This window comes from Syngnathus acus, chromosome 12 (assembly GCF_901709675.1).
Source record: "Syngnathus acus chromosome 12, fSynAcu1.2, whole genome shotgun sequence".
NCBI lineage: Eukaryota > Metazoa > Chordata > Actinopteri > Syngnathiformes > Syngnathidae > Syngnathus > Syngnathus acus.
Genome location: NC_051097.1, coordinates 5,310,935 through 5,323,800, shown reverse-complemented (window position 1 = coordinate 5,323,800; position 12,866 = coordinate 5,310,935).

Sequence of the window (12,866 nt, the reverse complement as noted above, 5' to 3'; positions counted from 1 at the left end):
TTAAGCTGGAGTAGGGGTAAAGAGGCAAGCCGCCTCCATTCAATAGAGAGTTTCTGGTGAATTTGTACACTTTGACCTGCGGCTGTCGGAGGAAAGTTGCCAAGAACATATGGCATGCTCAGTCTTAGTTGGTGGCAAACACCTGCTTTTGGAAATGGTTGCAAACTGGTTGCAACAATCTACAAGCCTTGTAAACAGTTTGTAAAAGGTTTTTGTGTGTTTTTAGAAAAGTGCTTTATAGAGGTGACATTCAGACTTCTGGCGTCAGACTTCCTCATCACCTGAGATCTCTCACCTTTGTGATTAGTTGTTAAAATGTAATATGTGCTATATTTTCTCTTAATATGGTAATTTCAGTGTTTTAACATTGGTTGGATGCGTGTGTAGATATTTTGTAGTTGATGCTAATGTGATGAAATACAAATTGAAATCAATCAGTCTAATGATCACATTGCTATAGCTATATTATATTACCTAAAAGCGATGCTTTGATGGTCATGACTAAAATTGGCTGCGACCATTCCCACAGTGGCACAGCCCTCCCTCTCACACATTTGCTGGCTTGCTTTTGTAAAAAGAAGACAAACGTTTGATAGGATTAATGAACATTATCTATAAAGTTATTAAACTGATTTTCAATTCTAATGGGGATAAACATTTCCAAGTGTGAAGGAATCAGAGGTTGAGCAGCATCCCAAAAAGTTTAGCGTTTAACTTTGGAGGTTCCACTGTTAAGCAATAAAACAAGCAAGACAATTTGGTGGACATTGTGACATCATACACTAAAGTTCTATTTTAATTATCCAAAATACATTTGGATGAAAAGACCAAACGCGTATCCCTGTCAGTGGACATGGCTTCTGTTTCAGGAAAATTATCCCAAAAAGTTGTATTAATTGTCCGTGAAAATGCCGTTAATTACCGCTGCAGTTCAACGGAAAAGGATTACAAAGTTGCGTGCTGCTTGCAAGTGCGTTTCCCGGACACGCTGAATCCTTTTATCACCGTAATGCCGGCAGCCTGCCTCGGCTAGATTGCTAAAACCCTGCCATGATTTGGCAACAGTGACGGGCAGCGAAGTGGGAAATAGGAGCGCTAAAACTGCTTCCTGTCTGTGGCTAATAGCCATTACATAAAATGCGTTCGAGCTTGGCTTGCGTGTTTTTTAATCACTGACTCAAAAACACTGACTTATTTATTCTCAATTATTGGGCCTTTATAAACAAGAGCCTTTTTACACATCTGCTTAATTCTCTCAATTCATGTATCTCTAAAATTATATATCAATTTTCTATCAAACATATTACTCAATTGTTCCCTCTGTGGGGAATTTGTTTAATCAACTCTTCACTTTTATTTGTTTTTGCCTGCTTGGCCCACATCTGGCCTGCATTGACAATTTATATTTGTTTTTAGATTACTCATAACCATTGCTATGACAACCACTTCTTATTCACTTTATTATGCAGTTCGAAATGCCTACTGTGGACTCTGTGAGGTCGAATCCACATAAATTTTGGTCAATGGTGTGTTTGCGACTAAATGCAGAACTAAACAGGCAGATAACAACAAATGTCTGAGTCGTTCGGCCTCACTGCGAGTTAACAGTTGGGGTAATTTGCATAATGCCCACACACAAAATACTTGCATGAGACTTGGCTAATCCCTAAAAAAGTAGCATAATTGTGTGATAACTCTTGACTCTCAAAGTATCTTGATGAAGGCATGTCACAGCCATGTTTAAAAAAAATAATAATGCAGAATAAGTAAATTATAATGTTATGGCTAGCATGTGGTATTTTTCGGCTAGCACTTGCAGCAAAGGTTTCCGGTCTCTCTGGCCTTTTCAGATTTCATTACGGAAGCCAACTGAAACATTTCCAACTTTAAAGTTTGATATACTTTATACTGTATAAAGTACAGTATACTGTATACAATATACTGCCAAGGAGCATATTTGAACTAGTGTTTTAATAGTGTTTGTTTTGCGGCAGTCGTGACTTCCTTTTAATGCAAATGCTTTCAAATGGCCAACTTTGAAGCACCATTGCATTGTGCACACTTGCACCGACATACGTACCAGCAGCATCAGCGGGATGCACAAACGCTGACATTATTCATAAAGGTGAGCGGGGAAGCCTTGATGAATGAACGGACTTTCTCATTTATGCAAATACAAAAACTCATCAATAAGAAAGACACATGCACACACGAAGAAGGCTTTGAAGCCACTTCTGTGAGTCCAAGTTGGTTTAAAAAAAAAAAAAAAGTATCACATCAGTAGTCTTCACAAGCAGAGAAATGGGAGATCAGTCATTTGGACTATTAATGAGCCACGTCTCTTGAAATTTTGGGGACATTAAGGCTGACAGACTATTTTCATCTTCATTATGTCCATGGAATGTATGCGAGGCAGCCCAGGCAAGATGACATGACTACCTAGATAGGAAGGAATGGAAGGAATTGTTTTTTCTTAATCTGGTTATAGTGAAAAGATTATTGTGGAGTATAACGAGCTGGAATTGTGTGATCAATTTAAAATTCAGTTTAACTCAACGAGGGCTTATCCTATCAAAACTGGTAACAATTATCTTTGGAACTTTTACGTATAATTTTATAGATCATATTTGATCTGAACTTTTGTGAGGAATTTCAAGTCAGTCAGATTTATTGAGCGACCGGTTTAGCCTGTTGAATTTGGTACCTTTCAACCTTAATCGGGTGCGGTTGTCATTTTTGTATGAGGACACTCAGCTGGAGTTGTATAAGAAGTCACTTGGATTCTTTGAGTGAGAGCTTTGCCTCTAAGACTTTGGAATCTCCCAGCTTGATAGCTTCTGGTAAAAAAAAAAAAAAAAAAAAAAAAAGGATTTATTTAGTAGAGGGCCAAATAGAAACTTCAGGGAGAAATTTCAAGTCAGTCAAATTGATGCGGAGATATCTTGTGAAATTGAGAGGATGTGTTTGGAGACCGCATTATGATTGCCTCTTTGTGTGAGACATTTCAAGTCTCTTGAATACAAAGACTGATGCTATGGCCAATTAGACTTTGTAAAACTGCGCCATCTGCTCAAAGTCAAACTTTCAAGCTGATCTAGTGAACTTGTCAACATGTTTTATGTCTAAGACAATTAGCTGTAGCCCTGTGGGCATTACAATAAATTCTACAGTATGAATAATGATGAGAGATGTGAGTTAAATTGTATATATATAGTATATACATATATATATATATATATATATACGCTTGTGTGTGTGTGTGTGTTTACACTCTTGTGAGTTTCAACCTTAGCTGCGCCCCACCCACGCACACTTGTGCAAGCGAGCAAAATGTCCACTAGCCGCCCACCTTGCGGCTGCATCAGCAGCAGCAGTCGCTACTTGTTTTTTTGTCCAACAACAGCAATCAAAAGCTATTTTCTTGTTCTGTCTCCAAGAAATGCAATAAAAAAAAAAGAAATCTCCCTCCTGCACCCTTATTTTTTTCAATTTTTAAGGCGCTGAAAAACTGAAAATTGACAGCACTCAGGTGCTTTCACTTGTGTTTGGGTGACTCGGATTTTCCATTTGACGTCTGGCTGCACGTGATCGCATTTACTAGCTGACAGCATACAAACCAGGAAAGCCGTAGGACCCATCAAGTCTATTATCCAAAACAGGCTACTTAAGGGTTGTTTCGGTTATTAGAACCATTTTTAAAGGACATTTAACACTCGGCAACCAAATTTGTCAGTTTTCAAGGATTGTATAAAGATTTCACGTCACAAGCGCGGTCTTAAAAAGGTCAAAGCAGTTCATAAGTCACCAGACATGGCTCAACCAATCAGCAGCCTTTAGGGATCGTTGATTTTTATGTCCAAGCAAGAGCCTGATTGATTTTGACTTATAAATCGATTGGTGGTTCTCCGTAGTTGGAGGCAGACATCTTTTTTTTTTTTCTTTAAATAAATGACTAATATTACATGTCATCTACTTGTGAGAGATGACAAAAACAATGCACCCCATGGCGCAGTACTCTAAAATGCACACAGGGAGTGCATTTAAGGCAATTTGGGCGAATGTAATTGAGGTGCAGGGAGACAGATTCTGCCCGATGAAGCCGTTGGTGAGGCAAGGCAAATAAACCAAAAGGCATCTCAGTGTGCTTCACACAGACAAAAACCTAAAACCTAACAGTATTAACAAATGGAACAGCCAAAACATTCACAAGCAAAGAGACTTGTGAAAATGACTAAAAGATATTGACAGGTTTACGTCAGCATGTTCATACTATTCAACCATTAGCAAATACAATGGACAGCCGTGTGTTCTTGCTGGTGTCATCGTGTTAAGTCCACAAATTTGCCGTCATTTGGAACCATTATTGCCTCCGCTCATTCCCTTCCCCTGAAGTCCGCGTATTGACCGACGCCATCGATTCCCATGTGCAATATTTGCCGATAACCAACCAGTCGCCTCGCTGTCGTGAAGCGGTGAGGCGCACAAGCATAGATGACTGTTGTCCCTTGGCAAACAAGTCAATAAAACTCATTTCCTTCTGGTCAATTGTTAATTAAATGCTAGTTTCCTTTCAATTAAAAAAAAAACTCACAATATGAAGCGTGGTGATTTTTTTTCTTTGCTCTAGCAAAACACATTATTGGCACTAATGCTCGCCCCCTCCTACCCCCCCAAAAATAATTTTCTGATGCCTATCTGCAAATTGTCGGTGCCCTCAAAGCTATAAGTGGGCTTTATCAGCCGTGCACCTGTTTGATTTGAACGTTTGATTGGTAGGATTACTCCCGACACTGGTTACGAAAAGGGCATCCCGCATTATCTAAAGGGCACGGCTTGCAATTATGCATAACAGGTTGTCGAACGTTTTGAATCCAAACATAAGAGTTTTTAAAATGGCAAATGTAAAAACGCTCCAAGCAAAGCCACCATTTGGTTTTTTTTTGTATTTGTCTCAGCGTGCGACAGCCTATTCTGGCTAGTTTTTAACATTCACATTTGCATATACTGGAGTATTCATGGTCTCATTTTTTGTATTTGTACATTTTTTTTTCTTTTATATTTTCGGATCTACATAAAATCGTCCCGACAAGCTACATTATAGCGTTCAAAGAATATGAGCGTAGCCATTCAATTTGATTCGCGATTCAAAGGATTTGCTGAATCGATACTAAATTCTGGGTGAAAGTTGCTGAATCGGTATTGAATTGCAAAGTAGGTAGGAAGTATTGCGATACATTAATGAATCATTATTCTTTGGATTTAATTTCCAATTATTAATATTTCAGTTTGCCATTCACATTCTCATGTACAGTATATGATTCATTATTCATGTACAGTTGCCGCATACACTGTTGGTGCTCATTCTAATTGATGTCATTGTCTCATTTAAATACCGTATGTGCATAGCTCTTACTTTGATCTTATATTTGATCATTCTTGTATGTCATCAGTGTACATGTTAGAGGTTCTGAACCTATTGCGAGACTAAAAAGGGTTTATTCTAATCTGTGACTGTGCCATTTACCAAAGGTGTACTGATGACAGTGTTGCATTGCCTTTCAGTCAACATTTTTTGGGGAATATTCACGTATTCCCAGATGCTCATGCGTGCGGCTCACCTGGCTATAGCCCAAAGGCATTCCACTGTGTCCATCGGAGCAATCGCCATGAAGGCAGAATCCTCCTGGTTGAAAAGCGAGGAAGAGACCGCAGATAAAGCTTAGGTGCTTTGCTGTGAGTTATAAAGCTCACGACAGATGCTTCTCTTAAAAATGCGACAGTGTGCTCTCAGGGCTGGAAAGCATCAGAGTTCTCCAGAGAGTTGATGGTGCTGAAACCCTCTCACAACTGTCAACCTGAATTCTTCTTTTCCCCTTAAAAGGACACCAAATACATCAGTCACTGAATCATGCAGTACAAACATGTCAAAACTACACAGAAAAGTGCTCCCATTTTCTCGTACGTATACCAAACTTCGGGAAAGATCAAATTGCCATCGTTGTTCACATTAGTGATCCATTTTGAAGTCCATTGATTTTTATATGCAAAGTGCAAAAGCTTTGAGGGCATAGTTTCAAATATTTCCAACGGCGTTTTTACTTCAAGGTCGACATGTTGAAATGCTTCAAAACGTTGTACGGATGGAAGAGAGCAATGAGGGCGTCGTCATTGTTGCAGCTCCTACTGCTCGGGCAGAACGTCTGTCCATCTGTACTCTGCTGTGGAGATAGCACACATGGTCCAATGTCATCGTGCCAAAGCCCCTCCTTTAGGCAGCTTGTGTACAAATTGACTGTCACTGTTCAACCTTCATTTTCTCCCCCAAATCTGAGCGACCCCACAAAAACAGGAAATTCACGTCTCGTTTTCACTATCTTGCTTATTTTTTGATTGAACTTGATAACAGTGTTTTTGTTTATACTGCTTGTATGTTTGGGTTTTATCTAGCTTTTCATTCTACACTGATTTCATAATGTCTTTGCTTCTGTTTGGTAACGGCATTGCAGTAGCAAACTAGTAAATAGTCTTCAGATCGACTAAACATCGTATTGACCTGACACTTATTTCCGGTTGTAAATATTGATCGGGTTCAACGGGTCCCCTAGATGTGGAAAACTGGGGGTTATCGCTTACATCATAACCCTCACTACAAAATCACTCAAGATAACCTTAGCATCCATAATTGAATCATAAAGACGAACAAATGCTCAAATTTGGCTTGACTATCGCTTTGTGTACTCACCACAGGATATATCTGACAAGTGAGCCTTTGCTGTTTTGTCCATTTCGGTGGGGATGCCTGATTATTGGTATGTATGCTGAAAATTAAATATATTGAATTAAGTAACCACGGATAACCCTTCTGAGAAAGTCAGAGGATCTGACAGGGATCTAAACCAAATGGAAAGTGCGGATGATTTCCATTCTGTGATTCAAATGAAGCGATGCAACATATGATTCAACTAATGCAATAACAATTATGTTGCCTCGTAAATCACACTCGTAATATCCTCTCCGTCTCTACGTGATGTGAGGCGGGGGAGGCACAATCTCTGCTGAGTGTGCCAGGTTTAATCTGTCAAGCGCAGAGCCACGACGTGCACCTCACTGTGATGAAGACTGATTGTTCAGGGAGGCGTGCGGGAGGGATGGATCATAAAAATCGATTCGTACCGCAAAGGCGAATTGGTAGCGGGGGTCCTGAACGCTCCGGTGTGGACTCGAGGACAGCTGCAAATTGTTTGGGTCAGACGGTGTTAAGTGTCGCATCCCGGCTGGAACGCTCCAGTCAGCTGAGATCAACCTCACAACAAGAAACAAAGACACAATAGTTATTGCTAGCGATTGTACTTCAACAGGCTAGTCCAGATGAAAAGGGCGGACTTCGACTAGTACCGGCATTCATTTATTATCCAATCTAGTTAGTAGTCAGTCATTAGTCTTGGTGCAAGATTTGTTTTGATATGTTGCTGAGCAGTTTGGCCTCGCTCAAGAAAATGCCAATAGTCTTTAAAGACCTTGTTCCTCTGTTTGGTCAATACCATAGAAGCAAATGCAGTATACATTCATTGATTTCCTTTGAGGTTCTCTTTCCTAGGTTGATTTAATGGTAACTAAAAAAAAACACTCCACATGTGGCAGATCTAACCTTGTTCATTATTTTGGCAAGAACTGAAGTTTCTCATGAGACGACTTGGAATGTTTGATGTCAGCAGGTATGGCGTCCACAAAAAGCAGAAAAGATGAATTTGTTGAAAGGCTTTTACATTGTTCTTTTTTCGCTTTCTGTTGGAAATGGAGAAAGCTGGAAAGTCTAACAGGTGATGGTCCCAAACGTAATCGGTGCTTGTTAGGCCGTGTAAATTGTGTGCATTTCCCAGCGGGACGCTGTAACCAAACAATGTTTACTCTTGTAACTCTGAACTGAGGCACGCACACAGGCACACACTTGCACTGAAATGGAGAAATGTTTTTTATTTTATTTTGTATTTGATTCCCCAAACATACATTGCACTTGCAAAATAATTGTTTTCTTAAATGTTTTGCATGATTTGTTGTTCAGGGAAGTCAATAATAATAATTAGTTTTCTGGTAAAAGAAAAAAAAGTTGTATTGTCTATTTATGAATTAACTATGTCCTAATGACGTTTTGGCTTTTAACTATTCAATAGTAAAAAAAAAAAAAAATAATTAAAAAGTAAATTAATAATTAGTTTTCTGGTAAAAGAAAAATAAGTAGTATTGTCTATTTATGAATTAATTATGTCCTAATGATGTTTTGGCTTAACTATTCAATAGTACAAAAAAACCAGAAACATCAAAACACATAAAGGTTATAAGTTGATATTTGAAACTTTGAAAACGTTTTTGGTATCATATCTGCGATATTTATATTTCCGTTGTATCGGATTCCACAGTTCATGTCACTTATTATGAAGTAATTAATTTGCAAAAATACCTCCTGTAAAGTTGTCACTCTCATGCCAACATGCCAATTAGTGAACAAACAATACTTCCAGTCATTAGCTTCTCACTTACGTAGGCATAAACTCACTCATCATTATTGTTCTTTCGAACGTACCAGTTAGTGTACTAATTGCATCTTGTTTCCCCAAGTACACGAATCCCTAGGACATGTTATAAAAAAAAAAACTTAATTCACTCAATATATGCCAGAGCGTTACATTTTTTCTCCATTAGTGAGTTTGTGCTTGAGCATGTATAATGTATGAAGTGACTAATCGCTTACACAACCTCGCAAAGTGTAGCTCCCTCCAGCATCATGGCAACAGAATACCCACAAGCCTCTCATGCAAAACAGTTTGACACAACACTTTTCACGCACTCCCCTTCACACGCTGCGACCGTAGGTCGTTTCGACTCCCTTGATCTTCTTGTAACGCTTATTGATTGCCCTCAATATTGCCACCCTCTTTCATCCAGCGGGCGCGGCGAATGATTCAAAATCTTGACCTTGTGTGGTAGATGAATCCGCAAGGGTACGTACGGTATGTCATCCTCTAAATCCATCTCGCCGCTCTGTCAGCTGATACATTTGTGGGCAGTTATATATAAAAAAAAAAAAAAAAAAAATGAGTGCGTACCAATCAGCTTTTGAGGTGATGGAGGCGGCAGCTATGGGGGTGTTTCAGATGCAGTAAACAACGGCGGCCTCTGAGATTTGAGTGCCAATATAGTCGGAAAAGTCAGAACTGGGCAGTAAGTCTTTATCAAGATGAAGCTTTTGACTAAAAGTAGTCTTAACAATGTACAAGAACATCTGACAGTTTTTTAAACATACCAGTTTGTGTATACAAATATATACCTACCGTATTTTCCGCACTATAAGGCGCACCTTCAATGAATGGCCCATTTTAAAACGTTGTCCATATATAAATCCATATATTTGGACACGCCTGCTGTAGTGGCTCAATATTGGTCCATATATAAGGCGCACCGGATTAAAAGGCGCACTTTTGAGAAAATTGGAGGTTTTTAGGTGCGCCTTATAGTGCGGAAAATATGGTATATATACAATTTTGCCCGAGTGTTTACCCTTTTCCAAACAGTCTCTGCTTTGCTTGAATGATTGAGAGACGAATGATCCAGTGGTTCAATCTGAGGTTGAAGCAACTGTACCTTGTACAAATTGCCACATCCTGCCTCCGCCGCATGATTTAGCCTCGCTGCCTCTTTTCAATACGTTGTCGCCGTTTCAAACCAGCCCTCAATCAATTGGTAGACACCGTGCACATTCGATTTTTAGTTTCCAACAGATGGCTGTGATTTTAAATAAAAAAACATCTCTGCTCTAATCATCAACATTTAGTCAATAAGTTGTCAGCATCACCTTAAAAGTTCTCGCTTATATAGAATCTCCTTTCTTCAAGGATAATTGGAGTGTGCATGATTTTTCCACCACTCTGGTAATAACGAAGCCGGTCTTGTCACTTTGTTTCAGACCTCCATTTTTCTTTTAATTTTAATGCTTGTTTATTCTAATTACATTTAGCAAACAGCACAAGACCAAAGCGGCGCTGAGGAGATCCACACTAATTACATTAGAGCGGGAGGAAGATTGGCCGGCGTGATGAAGTGGTTTGGCCGTTGGCGCTCCCGTCGACCGAGCTCAATAACTTAAAGCCGTGCCCGGTCGTTTATGAGATTGAGCTGTCGTCCGAGGCATCACTCACGTTTAGGATACTGCCCCCATCGTCTCTATCGCGGAGACCTCACAAGGGATGCTCAGGGGCCGAGGTGATGAGTTTGACATTACGGAGCAACTCTGATTAAAAGAGCCTCAGGCAAAAATCCAAACAGGTTTCCTTTTAGGACCACAATGGCACATAGTTTAACATTAATTATTCATCCAGTAAAGTGGAACCTGTTCCCTGTCTTCAAAATTACAGTTTGATAAAAACGATGCCTCAAATGTTGCACATATTGGTAGCCTTGAAGGATAAAAAAAAAAAATATATGAAAGAATCAGTCCTTGACTTAAGAGTCCCTGTTCGTAAAGATGTTTGCGTGAGGCGTCAAAAATGATGGAATAATTTAAATATGCCTACTCTGGATTGTTTTGGTGTACATAAGCAAGAACTATGGTGGCAACAACCAGCCAGATATTCATTTATTTGTAAATACTATATTAAGCAGACGCATTGCTGCAGTTTTGTTCTATCTACTACCGTATTTTCCGGACTATAAGGCGCACCGGACTATAAGGTGCACCATTAATGCATCATGTCAGATTTTGAATCCAAATCAAATCATTCTCCATTTTATCTTTTTCATTTCAACTTCAGACGCAACAAATTACTTTATAACCACAAAATAATGATCCATAGTCTTTTTGATTCATGATTCATAGTCTTCAGCGGTCACTTATGATTGATTTCATGACACAATGCTTCGGGCCAGTTTAAATTTAGGAATTTGGTCCATATATAAGACGCACCGGACTATAAGGCGCACTGTCGGCTTTTGAGAAAATCTTAGGTTTTTAGGTGCGCCTTACAGTCCAGAAAATACGGTAATTGTTTTTTCCAAATGGTTTAATGGTAGAAGCTCGTATTGCATTGCGGCCAACTGTTGAATCTGGGTTGAGTATTATACACACGACAAACACTGGATGGGTTAGCTTGCATGCTGGTAGTTGCTGAGACCACAAATATACAACAGCTAGATTTTGTTTGGCTCCTAACTCATTGAATCCTTTAGCCATTTTGACCGCACTGCCGTTAACCTTCAGCATTTCTTTTGTGTTCATACTGTATGCGGTTGTCCCGTTGTTGAGGTTTATGACTACACTGTGTTTTTCTGCCTCTCAAGCCGTCAGCACCAGCTCAAACGTCTCTTTGTGACAGTCACTATTTTGAGTTGAGTGTCGCTCTCACCACTGTATACCCTTTCAACAGTCTTCTCTTTGCCTCTGTGTGTTTGTTTGTGTGTGTGTATTTGTTTGTCTACTTCTGCATCCGCCTCAGGGAGGACGAGGCGGTGGCGGATGGGTTCTGTTGAAGAACGTTGCGGTTTGCAGCTGTCACAAGGAAATGTCAATATTTATGACATACTTTATGTGTATGCTTTATTCATTTTATGTTATGCCAAGGGAGTGATAGAATGATGGAACAAGAACAGTCGCACAATGTGACGTAGTACAAGTCCGATGTGGACATATCACATTATTATTAAATGGTCAGTTGTTGGTTTTATCATAATTCTAATACAACAGGCCACCAAATAATTAAATAATATTTAAACATTTTAATAATGGCTTACAGTTGTGACCGTTTCACGCTGACAGAGATGTATTTAATTTCATTGATTGACCATGGGGCAAATTGTTGACTTTGGAAATTTTGTGTTCCTTGGCATTCTTCAGTGTACCTCATGTTTTGAATCAGCGTATCTTTTGTTCGTATCATGACTTAAGTGTTTGATTTAGGGTCAATATACGTTGCAACTATTTTCAATTGGCCTCGAGCATTCAATTTATTGTTTTTATTTTCTAGGTCCCATTGTTTGGCTGTGTGCTGACTCAGTCGTGCTGGCTACACAAAATATGGCAACAGCTCACATAACTGAGGAAGAAATCAAACCTCGCCAATAAAAGTAATTGAATTGCTCTCCACTGCCAACGACATGAATCGAAGCGAGAGCACATCATCTTGAAGCACTTTTCAGGTAGAAACTCTTTTTTTTTCACCTTTAAGGACTCAAGAATGTCACTGATGCAAAGATGTAAAGAAAATCGAACGTTTCTTTTACTCTTTAAAAAATAATGAACCCGTACTTGAGGCCATGTTTTAAATTGTACTGAACACTCAACTTCTGTCCTTCTCACATCTCCCGACCTTTTTTTAACAGCAAGTAATTAAAATATCACAGCTTAAATCACATCCTTATTAAAGCGTTGACTTATCAAGCTTGGTTGCTCTGCAAACAAAATTTACAGGGTTTCAACGAACGACATTAATTGTCAAACGGATTAAACGATCATGAAGGCGCGGAGAAACAAAGTATCACAAGTGGAATATATTTCACAAAGTGCCCAGAGCTCAGGAACACAGTGAAATACAAAAACACATTAAATAATGATTACAAACGTTACGAACGCTCATTAAAAAAAAAAAAAAAAAAATCCCACAAAGGGATAAAAGAGGGTGGATAATTTTTAGAAAGGTGGCAGAGACAAGGAATAAAAAGTCAGTTTGAAGCAAACGGTGTAATGAAGCCATCTTGTAGTTTTCAGCCGCTGTTTCCTTGTCACAGGTTTCCTACTCAATAATTGCTTTGAGAGCTTTCTTTATTAATATTGCATCTGCGGATTATGTTCTGTGCAGCCAAACAAACAAACAAACAAA